The sequence below is a fragment of the Tamandua tetradactyla genome, chromosome 12 (assembly GCF_023851605.1).
Source record: "Tamandua tetradactyla isolate mTamTet1 chromosome 12, mTamTet1.pri, whole genome shotgun sequence".
Taxonomy (NCBI): domain Eukaryota; kingdom Metazoa; phylum Chordata; class Mammalia; order Pilosa; family Myrmecophagidae; genus Tamandua; species Tamandua tetradactyla.
In genome coordinates, this window is record NC_135338.1 from 65726227 (window position 1) to 65740000 (window position 13774).

General features: G+C 35.1%; 1 protein-coding gene and 1 pseudogene across 18 annotated transcripts in view; one reads left to right on the plus strand and one right to left on the minus strand.

Moving 5' to 3' along the window:
- The window catches only part of PEAK1 (pseudopodium enriched atypical kinase 1), a 363497-nt gene that overhangs the window by 292840 nt on the left and 56883 nt on the right, over positions 1-13774 (minus strand). The gene's annotated exons all lie outside the window — the stretch shown is intronic.
- On the plus strand, positions 12919-13329 carry LOC143652256 (histone H3.3C-like; annotated as a pseudogene).

A 13774-nucleotide genomic window follows, 5' to 3' on the forward strand; every position in this document is an offset into this window, starting at 1 on the left:
TTAAAACAAAAAACCTATCAAAGCATACACTATATTAACAGAAGGGAAAAAATCAATCCAAGAAAAATATTTGATTCTTCAAAAGAAAAGGCATTTTCTAAAAGTTTGTACTCTGTAATATCACCATCATAATTCTCCCATCTCTTATTTAAGTTACTTTTAAGTTGAGAAAAAGTAACAATTCAAAAATCTGGAAATGTAAAAACAATAGCATATGTTTATAAAGTCTAAGTAAAAGGGAAGGTTAAATAAAACAAATAGGTAATAAATATGAAAAATATATATCTACATTGACAAAGAAAATCAAATCAAAATGAGATATCTTTCATCAATGAAATTAAAGTTGTTTTTTAAATAAGATACTAGTCATCAGCACTGATCAAGTTCTTTTCCTTTCCAGACCAACGACTGCACTTCATCTCTTTCATTCAGGTGTGGCTACATGACTTGCTTTGGCCACTGAAATGTAAAATGAGACATTTACAGGCATAAGCTTTAGGAGCCAGAACACTACTGGAAAGGACAGATCTACCCACTGTTGCAGTGATTATGGGAGCACATGACCAGAAGGAGCTTCTGGTCAGCCTGGTTCATTAAATGACTCTGAAGAGAAAAGTCCCAAGCTGATACATGTTAGATAGGAGGCATTAGCAAGAAATACACTTTTTTCACTTAAGCCACTAAGATTTGGATAATGTTACTACAGCATAACCTAGGCTAGACTGATGGCTACAAATGATAATGTAATATAGTTATAATTGTAATAATGGAAAATAATAGGTACCTTTGCATACTGCTCATGATAGTATAAACAGGTAACATTTTTCTGGTAAGCAATTTTGCAATATACAACAAGAGCCTTTAAAAGCTCAAATACTTTGATCCAGAAACTTCTCTAATAAAATATCCTAAATAATAAAAAATCAAATACAGAATTTAACACAGCTCATTCATGCCTGTGAAAAAGGAACCAAACTAATTGTCCAAATATGTTGAAATATTAAGCCATCATTAAAACTATGTATCAAAATGCTTAATGAATAATAGAGGAAACTGTGAAGGAATTATAGGGGACTTTTCTGCACAATCTGCTCAAATTTTCTGTAGATTTAAAAATAAAGTCAATTAATAATAATAAAAAAAAAAACTAATGCTTAATGAGTTCACCTCTAGCATGATGAAATAACTGGTACTGGACTTGCCCTCCCACCAAAGCAAGTAGAAAAATGAACAAAATATATGAAACTGTTTTCAGACAATAGGCAGAACAGGATTTTGATCCCTGAGGCAGAATAAACAAACTAAGTAGTCCTACAATTGCCTCTTTCTGCCTGGAAGCACTTTCCAGACCCCAGTGCAGGGAGGGGGAACTCAAGTAAAGCATAGTAGTCTTATAGTTGAGAAAACAGAAATTAGACTATGGAAAGGCTGAAGCTGCTGAAATTTGCAGGGCAGAGTTCCAGAAAAGACAGAGCTACAAGAAAACAGCTCCAGATGTGTGCACAGAGGTCTCCTTGAGTCCTTGGCTAAAGACTAAATTATACATGCATAAGGCGAGACTCCATAGGACTGGGCGGAGAACAACTATGAGGAACCGTAAGCAGAAAAATTTCCACAATTTACCCAAGACTGGGAGATGTTCAAGTTCTGATCATACATTTTAAATGAGGACGACAAAATTCACGTACTCACCAATGTAACATTCCAAGAATTCAAACAAAAATGACTAGACATGGAAAGAAGCAAGAAAACGTGACCCACAACTGGGAGGAATATTAGTTAATAGAAATAGTCACAGGAATGACTAACATGGTAGAATTAATGGACAAAGATTTTAAAAGAGCTATTATAAATATATGCAAAGATTTAAAGGAAAACAAGAAACAATGAGGAGAGAAATTGAAGATATTTTAAAAATAGGATGTCTAGAGGTATAAACGACTATAACTGGAACAGAATGTAATAGAATAGATGAAAGGATGGGAATGGCACTTCTCTTTACGTAGCTTTGATTTGGGAAACAATGTTATATTTCACACATTCAAAAAAATATATCAACAAGAATGGGGAAAAAATTCACAGATTAAAGACAGAAGAAAAAAGCCATTGCAAGTGAATAACATAACTACACTGAAGGATACAAAGATCTAACTCAGACAACTCCTGAAAACAGTACTTTGACTACATGTACTCAAGCTAAAGGCAAAAAAATCTGTAAAGAAATAGTAAACACCAGTTGGTAGTTTTCTTTTTCTCAGCCCTGTGTGTTAGCAATTTGAATCCTTAATGGGCATTCTTGGCTTAAACAAATAAGTAAATAAATTATGGATAATGGAAGCCAGGTTCCTCACTGGAGAAGAAAGTTACAAATATGGAAAGAGGGAAGAATAGAAAGAACCTATGGTAATGAATTGGAATTGGAGGGATTAGTCCGAACTCATGGATTTTAAGATCTAAAAATAACTATATGCATGCATATATACATTCATACATTTCCTAGCTCTGATATCCTAACAGAGTCAAGAATCAATGAACACACCGAGCAACAAGACCATGACTTCTAAATACCATTCTCCACTAAAAGGAACCTGAACTACTTGAAGAAATGGCCGGTTCTAGGCTGGGGAAAAGAAAGATATTCTTCAACTCAACAACAAAAAGACAAACCACCCAATTAAAAAAATGGGCAAAACACATGAACAGACACTTTTCAGAAGAAGAAATATAAATGGCTATTAGGCATATGAAAAGATGCTCAACTTCACAGGCTATTGGGGAAATGCAAATCAAGCCACAATGAGATATCATCTGGCACTCACTAGAATGGCCATTATTTAAAAAAAAAAAAAAACAGAAAACAACAAGTGGTGAAGAGGATGTGGAGAAAGAGACATATTTATCCACTGTGGGTGGGAATGTAAAATGGTACAACTGCTCTGGAAGGCAATTCGGTGGTTTCTAAGGAAACTAAGTATAAAATTGTCATATGACCCAGCAATCCTGTAACTAGGTATATATTAAGAGGAACTGAAGGCAAGGACACAATCAGACATTTGAACACCAATGTTTATAGCAGCATTATTTACAATTGTCAAGCAATGGAAACAGCCCAAATGTCCATCAATAGGCAACTGGCTAAACAAGCTGTGGTATATACATACAATGGAATATTAAGCAGCTGTAAGACAGAATAAAGTCATGAAGCATGCAACAATGTAGATGAACTTTGCGGACATCATGCTGAGTGAAATGATCCAGAAACAAAAGGACAAATACTGTATGGTCTCACTAACATGAAGTAACATTAATGGTGAACTTTGAGAGTTAAAGATAAGAACACAGGTTATCAGGAGAAAGCAAGAGGGTAGTAATTGGGCATTTGATGCTGAAAGAGTACAAAATGTGCAACAGGACTGATTGTGAAAATTCAGAAATAGATAGCACAATACTATCTAAAGGTAGCACGATGATATAAGTACACTGAATGAAGCTGAATGTGAGTATAGTTGAGGGAGAAGGGCTGGGGGCACATATGACCCCAGAAGGAAAGATAGGGGATAAAGACTGAGACGGTATAACTCAGGAATGTCTAGAATGGACAACGATGGCGAATAAATGTACAAAAGTATGAATGTTTTTGCATGAGGGAGAACAAACAAACACCAACATTGCAAGGTGTTGAAAATGGGATAGCATACAAGAAAAAATACAATCAATGCAAGCTAGGGTCTGTGGTCAACAGTAACATTGTAATATGCTTCCACTGAATGTAACAAAGGCATTACACCAAAACTAAATGTCAACAAGCAGAGGATACAGGGGAGAGGTATGGGATCCTTTGAAGAAGAAAAGGAAATGTCCTCATATAGATTATGGTGGTAAAGCCATGACTATGTGATTATACCAGGAACCACTGATTTTTTACTTAGGTTGGACTGTATGATGTGCGAAGAAAACTGTCTAAAATGAACATAGAGAAACAAGCATAGAGAAAATGCACTCGTACATTGTACAATGGTGAACAGATGTATCTATTCACTGATGGTATGGAAGCTGAGAGGTGCAGGCCCTTTGGAGGGCAGTGTGGTGGTTCCACAGGAGGCTTACATATGATCCTGCAACCTCACTGCTAGGTTTATACCTGGAGGAACTGAGAGTGGGGACATGAACGGACATTTGCACACTGGTGTTTATGGTGGCAATGTTAACAATTTGCAATGGATGGAGGTGGCCTAAGGCTACAATGACTGAGGAATGGAAGGGTGAACTACGGTGTATACATATAATGGACTACTGAGTGGTTGCAAGAAGGACTGAAGTTTGAGTCATGCAACTAGGTGTTTGAACCTTGGGGACAGTATGTTGAATGAAATGTCAGAAACAAAAAGACTAAAATTATCATGCCCCACACATATGGACTATTTATAATATACAAACTCAGAAAATTGAAGTTGAGAGCATGGGATATCAGGATGGGGCCTACTGTAAAGGTCCTAGATTGCAACCTGTTATGGGTAGACACATCTATTCTGGACTTATAGCTGTTATTTCTAAATTCTAAGATGATGAGCTATTTGTGTTTAATCTGGTTGCTCCCTGAAACTTTGGGCATTTATGTGATACCTGAGATGCAGAGCCAGAGCTCTGAAGCTAGGAAAGTCAGTATTACCCCATACAGTAGCTTTTTTAAAAGCTGAAAAAGTGATCAGACTTTAACTAGAGATATGACTGAAGATGATCTGGAAAGGACTAAGGTAAATCAGAATACAGGGTAAAGGATGATATTGTCCACATTTTAAAACCTCAACTTCTGTGTGAGACCAAAGTAAAGATATTTATTTGGTACAAAAATTTTTTTTTGTAGCACATTTTGGGTAGTGCATTATCTAATTTAATTTGTATGGTCACTTTATTCAAACACCATAATTAGATGAAATCTTGACAAGGGCATGAAATCTTGTTTGTCTGTCCAGGTTAGTATGATACCTCACTACATCTCAGAGTAATTTGGGCAGAGAATAAAAAAACATTTGCAAAGTCCCTTGGGGGACTAGGGAGAAAGGAAGAAATATTAAACTTCCTGATAAATAAATTCCTGATATTCTGTAAGCAGTGGGGACAACCAATTCAATAGACTGAGTCCTCAATCTTGGGGGCTTGCCCTCAGAAACTTATTCCTGCAAAGGAGACGCTAAGCCTACTGATAATTATGCCTAAGAGTCACCCCCAGAGAATCTCTTTTGTTACTCAGATGTGGCCTCTCTCTTTAAGCCAACTTGACAGGTAAACTCACCACCCTTCCACCTACATGGGACCAAAATGGGAAAGAGCAAAATGAGACAAAATAAAATTTCAGTGGCTAAGAGATTTCAAACAGAGTTGAGACATTATCCTGAAGGCTATTCTTACGCATTATATGGATATCCCTTTCTTACGCATTATATAGATATCCCATTTTGGTTTATGGTATATTGGAGTGGCTAGAGGGAAGTACCGGAAACTGCTGAACTATATTCCAGTAGTCTTGATTCCTGAAGACAACTATGTAACTATATAGCTTTTATGATGTGACCATGATTGTGAAAACCTTGTGTTGAAGGCTTCTTTATCCACACTATGGACAGATGAGTAAAAAAATAATGACAAAAATATAGAAATAATAGTGGGGTCATAAAGTGTAAAAAAAAATGGGTAGATTGAAATACTAGTAGTCAATGAGAAGGAGGGGTAAGGAGTATAGGATGCCTGATTTTTTTCTTTTTCTTTTTATTTCTTTTCATGGAGTGATGAAAATATTCTAAAAATGATCATGGTGATCAATACACAACTATGTGACGATATTATAAGCCATTAGCTGTATAGACTGGATAGACTATATGTGTGTGAAGATATCTCAATAAAAAATATTTTTTAAAAAAGAGACAATGACAATTAAATGCAATACATGATCCTGGGCAGGATCTAATAATGGATGAGAAAAGGCTCAAAGGAATACTATTAACATATCAATAAAATTGAAATATAGACTGTAAGCTTTATATCAATGTTAAATTGCTTGAACATGAAAACTGTACTTCAGGTGGTTACATAAGTGAATATCCTTGTTCATAGGAAATGTACATAGAAGTACTAAGGTTCAAGGAACATTATGTATAAAACTTACTCTCAAATATTTAGAAAATAGATAAACTGATAAACACATATAAATAGATAGATCAATAGATAGTTAAATAGATGGACTGAGAGATAGAAAGACAGATGGGTAAACAGCAATGTGCAAAATGTTCAAACTGGTCAATCTGGTAAATCTGGGTATCAGGAGGAGGGGTGAGTATTGGAATTCTCTATATAGGATTTGTATTATTTTTGCAACTGTTCTGTAACCTAATATTATTTCAAAATAAAAAGTTTAAAGAAACAGAAAAGGGGAAAAAAGAACATACAATAAGTGACAAGATGATAGATTCAAATATAATCCTATCAATAATCATATTAAATTTAAATGGTTCAAATAACCGAATTAAAAGGCAGAGATTGGTAGAATCAGTTTTTAAAAAAGCAAGACCCAGCAATATGCCACCTATAAGAAATGCATTTAAATGTAAAGATAAGTAAATTACATGAAAAAGATGGAAAACACATATCATGCTAATTTTGCAAATCTGTAAGTCAGACAAAGTACACTTCAGATCAGAGATTATTACCAGGGATAAAGAAAATCATTCCATAATGATAAAGGGATATATTAATCAAGATGACATAATTCTAAATATGTATATACCTAATATTAAAGTTTTCTTTAACACATGAAGCAAAAACTAAGAGAGCTAAAAGGAGACATAGATAAATCTACCAATTACAGTTGAAAATTTCAATACTTTTATCTCAGTAATTGATAGAATAAGGAGAACAAAAATCAGTAAGGACAAAGATTTGAAGAACTCTATCAATCAACTAAATCAACTGACATTTATAAATTACAACCGACAACAGACGAAGTCATACAGTTTTCAAAGGTACATGCAACATTTACCATAACAAACTCCATGCTTGATCAGACAACAAATCTCAATAAATGTAAAAGGACTGAATCAATATAGAATACATTCTTGATAAAAGGAAAAAAATTGAAATCAGTAACAAAGTTATCTAGAAAATCCCTAAATAAGTAGAAATTAAAAACACTTTTATAAATAATCCATGAGTCAAAGAAGATAAAAGGAAAACTACAAAATGCTTTGAACTGAATGATAATGAGCATACAATATATCAAAATGTGTGAGATGCAGGTCAAACGATACTTAGAGAAAAATTTAGAGTTTTAACTGTTTGTAAGAGAAAACAAGAATGGTATAAAATTAATGTTCTAAGGTTTTACGTTATGAAGCTCAAAATAATTAATTTTCTTTAAATAATTAAATCCCAAAGAAGTAGATGGGAGGAATAAATAAGAAGAAAAGAAATCAAATAGAAAGCAGAAAAACAATAGAGAAGAACGAATGAGACCAAAGGATGATCCTTAAAATGAGCAACAAGATTGATAAGCTTCTAGCTAGACAGATTTAAAAAAAAAAAAAAAGAAAATACAAATGACTGATATCTGAAATAAAAGAGAGAAATCTCTACATTTCTTTAAAAACCTGATATACTATAAGCAACTCTGTGTAAATAGATCTGACTACTTCAATGAAATGGACAAACTCTTTAAAAAATACAGCTTTCCAAAGTGAACACCGGAAACAGAAAACCTGAATAATTTGGATCTATTAAAGAAGCTGAGTTTTTAATTAGAATCTTCCCATAAAAACAAATAAAAGGGCGTTGGTGGCTCAGTGGCAGAATTCTCAGCTGCCATGCCAGAAACTCAGGTTCGATTCCCGGAGCCTGCCCATGCCAAAAATACAAACAGCACTTCAGGCCCAGATGAATTCACTAGTGAATTCTATCAAACCAATAGGACCAATATTATGCAAACTCTGCCAGAAAACAGAGAAGAGACATTTCCCAACTCATTTTGTAAGGCTAACATTATTCCTATACCAAAATCAGACAAAGACTGTACCAAAAAAAGAAAACTATAAATTTACTGCCTTCCTAAATATAGTCTAAAAAATCCTTAATGAAATATTTAAAATTTGAATCAAGAAATATAGAAAAATGATCATTCAAAATGACCAAGGGGGTTTATCCCAGGAATAGAAGTTTGGTTAACATTAAAAAATTAATCAATGTAATTTAAACTCAAAAATGGACAGCACAATACTACCTAATTGTAATGTAATTATGTTAAAACACTGAATGAAGCTGCATCTGAGCTACAGTTTTTTTGTTTGTTTGTTTGTTTTTGTTTTTTGTTTTTTTCTTTTTCCTTTTTTTCTTTTTTATATATTTTTTCTATTTTTTATTTTTATTGATATTTTTATTTTTTTCTCTATATTATCATTCTATATCTTTTTCTGTTGTTTTGCTAGTTCTTTTCCTAAATCGATGCAAATGTACTAAGAAATGATAATCATACATCTATGTGATGATATTAAGAATTACTGATTGCATATATAGAATGGAATGATTTCTAAATGTTGTGTTAATTTTTTTTAATTAATAAAAAAAATCATATCCCTAAGCTAATAAAAAAAAATTAATCAATGTAATTTAACATTCTAAAATAATAAAGGAGAAAACTCCATGATCAAGAGATGCAGAAAATACACCTGACAAAACCAAACATCTATTCATGATGTTTACATTCAGTATATTAGGAATAGAAATAATCTTCTTCAACCTGATAAAAGGCTTCTATAGAAAAGCTACAGCTATAATAGTGGAAGATTGAACGTAAAAGTTAGAACTATAAAGCTCTTAAAAGAAAACACAGGAAATATTCACAATTGTGGATAAGCAAAGATTTCTTAGGACACCAAAAGCTTGAATCGTGAAAAGAAAAATTAAATTATAAGCTAGACTTCGAAATTAAGTTGCTCTTTAAAGTTAAGAAAAATGAAAAGGCAAGCCACAAACTGGGAGAAAATATTTGCAGCACATGTATCTGATAAAGAACTCATATCCAGAATACATAAAGAACTCTTACAATTCAATGGTAAGAGAAACAATCTCATTCAAAAATGAGCAAAACATTTGAACACACATCACAAAAGATGTAGAAATAGCCAATAACCACATGAAAAGATGCTCAACATCACTGCTTGTATTAGTTAGGGTTCTCTAGAGAAATAGAATCAACAGGAAATATTTGTAAATATAAAATTTATAAAAGTGTCTCATGTAACCGTGGGAACATAGAGTCCCAAATCCGTAGGGCAGTCTGTGAAGCTGACAATTCCAGTGGAGGATCTGGACGAACTTCACAGGAGAGGCTTGCTGGCAGAAGCAGGAAGAGAGCCTGCCTCTTCTGAATCCTCCTTTAAAAGCCTCCAGTGATTAGATTAAGCATCACTCATTCAAGAAGACACTCCCCTTGGCTGATTACAAATGGAATCAGCTGTGGATATAGCCAACGTGCTCATGATTTAATTCTATGAAATGTTCTCATAGCAACAGACAAGCCAGCACTTGCCCAGACAGACAAAGAGGTACCACCACCTGGCCAAGTTGACACATGAACCTGACTATGACACTGCTCATCAGGGAACTATAAATTATAACCACAATGAGATACCGCCATCCATCCAGTAGAATGGATTAAATTAAAATTGTCTGCCAATACAAAACATAGGTAAGGCTGTAGAGAAATGAAAACTTTTGTACAATACTGGTAGGGATATTAAATGGTACAACCACCTTGGAAAAAGTCATACTGTACATACATTTCAACATGGCCCAGCAATTATACTTCTAGATATTCACTTAAGAGGAATGAAAGCATATGCCCGCCAAGACCTGTACATAAATGTCTACAGCCTTATTCATAACAAAAAACTGATAACAACCCAAATATCTAACAACAGATGAAGTGATAAGCAAATATTGGTATACCCGTACAAGGTAGTACTACTACTCAGCAAAAAGTTTTTAGAATTTGTCAGATGTGTTTTCTGCATCTGTTGATCATTTTTCTCCTTTATTATTTCTCGTGTATCAATCCATTTACATGCAATTCTAGAACAGACAGAAAGCTTATCAGTCATTGAAAGGGGCATGGGATGTGTGGAAGAATTGACTTCAAAGGGGTTTAGAAGAAACTAATAGGGGTGTTGCAAATGTGCTAATCTTGATTGTGGTGGTAGTTACAGGGTATATACAGTCGTCAAAACTCAAATTGTACATTTAAAATGAGTGTATTTTACCGCACATAAATTACATCTTACTAAAGCTGATTTTTTAAGCAAAATAAAAAATGTTTAAAGACATAGGAAAATGCTCATATCTTGACTAGTCTGAATTACATAATATGTTTGCATAGAAAATACATAATATGTTAATGAAACTTTACATAAAGATTATTGGTAATTTTAAAATTTCAATATGTTCTGTACTTTCAAAACACTCCAAACCAGTGACTATTATTTTTATTGAATAGTACTTTACATAGAATTAGTGCTTGAAACTTAGAATTAGTTTGAGGTTTTATTAATGTATTCAATCAATATTTATTGCATGTCTTCAGAAGCAAATAGCATTGTAACTGGCAGAGGGATGCCTCTGCACTTGGGTGTGTTTTCCCAAGATTCAGCTAGGCATGCCCTTTAAATGATCAAGGTATCAAATGACTGTACAAGCATCAGCAATCACCTGAGAACCACATCTGTTTATTTGTAATTTTTATAATGGCAAATGACAGGTAGGTCATGACTATGTATCAACACTGTTCGCATTAATGATTACTTGTTTAGCTAATCTTTCTGAAAATAAACTTTCTACAATATTTAATATTGAGTATGTAGCAGGTATTTTGAATTTACTACATGTGAATGTATAAGGATTATAAGCATTGATAGCTATTATTCACTTAGAATTTTTTAAGTATTTTTTTAACTGAAGGATTAAAGTTTTTACAACTGCAAAAATGACTTAAGTGTGTAAAACTAAAAAACTGTGGAAACTATAAATGACACACAGGAAGAGACAAATGAGACAATTAGGGCATTCAAGAAAAAGAAGAGAATGATGTGTTGAATTAATCAAATAGAAATACCAGACGTATAAACCAACAAGATATAATCAATAAGGAAGGACATAATACAGTAATTACTTCAGCAGTGAGCATGGCAGTTCACAATACTGGGGACATCATTCAGCAACTGTTAAAACAGCTGAAAAAGTGATCAGATTTCATCTAGAGTTATTAATGAAGCTGATCTGGATAGGACTAAGGTAAATCAGAATACAGAGTGTTTTAGTCTACCAAAGCTGCCAGAATGTGACACACCAGAGATGGATTGGCTTTTAATAAAAGGGGGTTTATTTAGTTAAAAACATACAGTTCTTCAGAGGAAAGGCAGCTAACTTTCAACTGAGATTCTTTCTTACGTGGAAAGGCACAGGGTGATCTCTGCTGGCCTTCTCTCCAGGCGTCTGGGTTCCAACAACTTTCCCTGGGGTGATTCCTTTCTGCATCTCCAAAGGCCTGGGCTGAGCTGAGAGTGCTGAGATGAGGCATGCTGAGCTGCTTGGGCTGTGCTACATTGAGCCTCTCATTTAAGCTTCCAGCCAATTAAATCAAATATCATTCATTGCAGAAGGCACACCTCCTAGCCAACTGCACGTTTAATTAGCAACAGATATGGTTCACATGCCATTGGCTCATGTCCATAGTAATAGACCTAGGCACCTTCACCTGGCCAAGTTGACACTTGAACCTAACTATCCCACAGGGTAAAAGATAATATGTCACATATTTTCGAATTTCAACCTCTGTGAGAGATCAAAGGGAGAGATGTTTATTTGGTACAAAATTTATATTTTGGGTAGTGCATTTCCTAACTTAACTTGTATGGTCAGTTTAGTTGAACATTATAATTACATGGAAGCTTGAATAGGGTGTGAGATCTTGTTGGTTTGTCCAGGTTACTTTGATACCATGATATATCCTTGGGCAGAGAATAAAAAAGCATTTGCAAACTCCCTTGGGAAACTAGGAAGAAAGGAAGAAATATTCAACTTCACCATCTGGGGAATTCCTGATATTCTCACAAGCAGTGGGGAGAACCAATTCAATAGGCTGAGCCCTCAATCTTGGGGCTCGCCCTTATGAAGCTTATTCCTACAAAGGAGAAGCTAAGCCTACTGATAATTATGCTAGAGACACCCCCCAGAGAACCTCTTTTGTTGCTCAGATGTGGCCTCTCTCTGTAAGCCAACTTGACAGGTGAACTCACCACCTCCCCCCTACATGGGACATGACTCCCAGGGGTGTAAATCTCCCTGGCAACATGGGACCTGACTCCCAGGGATGAGCCAGGACCCAGCATGGGAATGAAAAAGGCTTCTTGACCAAAAAGGGGAAGTGAAAAATGAGAAAAAATAAAGTCTGAGTGGCTGAGAGATTTCAATCACAGTTAAGACGTTATACTGGAATATCTACTCTTATTCATTATATAGCTATCTTTTTTAGTTTATGATATATTGGAGGGACTAGAGGGAAGTACCTCAAACTGTTGAGCTGTGTTCCAGTAGCCCTGATTCTTGAAGACAACTGTATAACTACATAGCTTTTACAATGTGACTAGTGTGATTGTGAAAACCTTGTGTCTGATGCTCCTTTTATCTGGAGTATGGACAGATGAGTTTAAAAAAAAAAAAGGATAAAATAAATAAATAAAATAATAGGGGGAGGTAAAGGGTAAAAATTGGGTAGACTGCAGTTATGTTTGCAGCCGCCACCGTGCAGTCATCACTCTCCAAAGTCAGGGCCACCTCTAGCTTGCCGAGCTCCAGCCAAAGCATGGAGGTCTCTATACCATGGCTCATGCAAAGCAGACTGTCCACAAATTGACCAGTGGTAAAACACCCAGGAAGCAACTGGCTACAAAAGCCACTCACAGGAGTGTGCCCTCAACTGGAGGAGTGAAGAAACCTCATCATTACAGGCCTCACACTATGGCACTCCATGAAATTAGACATTACCAAAAATCCACTGACCATTTTATTCACAAAATTCCTTCCAGCCTCTGGTGTGAGAAATTGCTCAGGACTTCAAAACAGATCTGTGCTTCCAGAGCGCAGCTATTGGTGCTTTGCAGGAGGCAACTGAGGCCTATCTGGTTGGCCTTTTTGAAGACACCAACTTGTAGTGCTATCGATGCCAGACGTATAACAATTATGCCAAAAGACATCCAGCTAGCATGCCACATACATGGAGAATGTGCTTAAGAATCCACTTTGATGGGAAACATTTCATTCTCAAAATATTTTTTCTCTTCCGGTTATTGGTAGTTCTGAATGTTAGATTTTTTTTTCCCCTATGGGGTCAAAAGGTAACTACATAGGGTGTGTGATGGTGACTGTGCTGTTTTGAAAGGATGTATGTACCCTAGAAAAGCCATGTATTATTCAAAATCCCATTTCATAGAGGCAGAATAATCCCCATTCAATACTGTATGTAATTAGATCATCTCCCTGGAGATGTAACCTAATCAAGAGTCATTGTTTAAATTGGATTAGGGGAGACATGTCTCCACCCATTTGGGTGGGTCTTGATTAGTTTCGGAAGTCTTATAAAAGAGGAAACATTACAGAGAATGAGAGATTCATAGGGAGCAAAGAATGCTGCAACACCACGACACAGAGTTCACCAGCCAGCAACCTTTGGAGACGA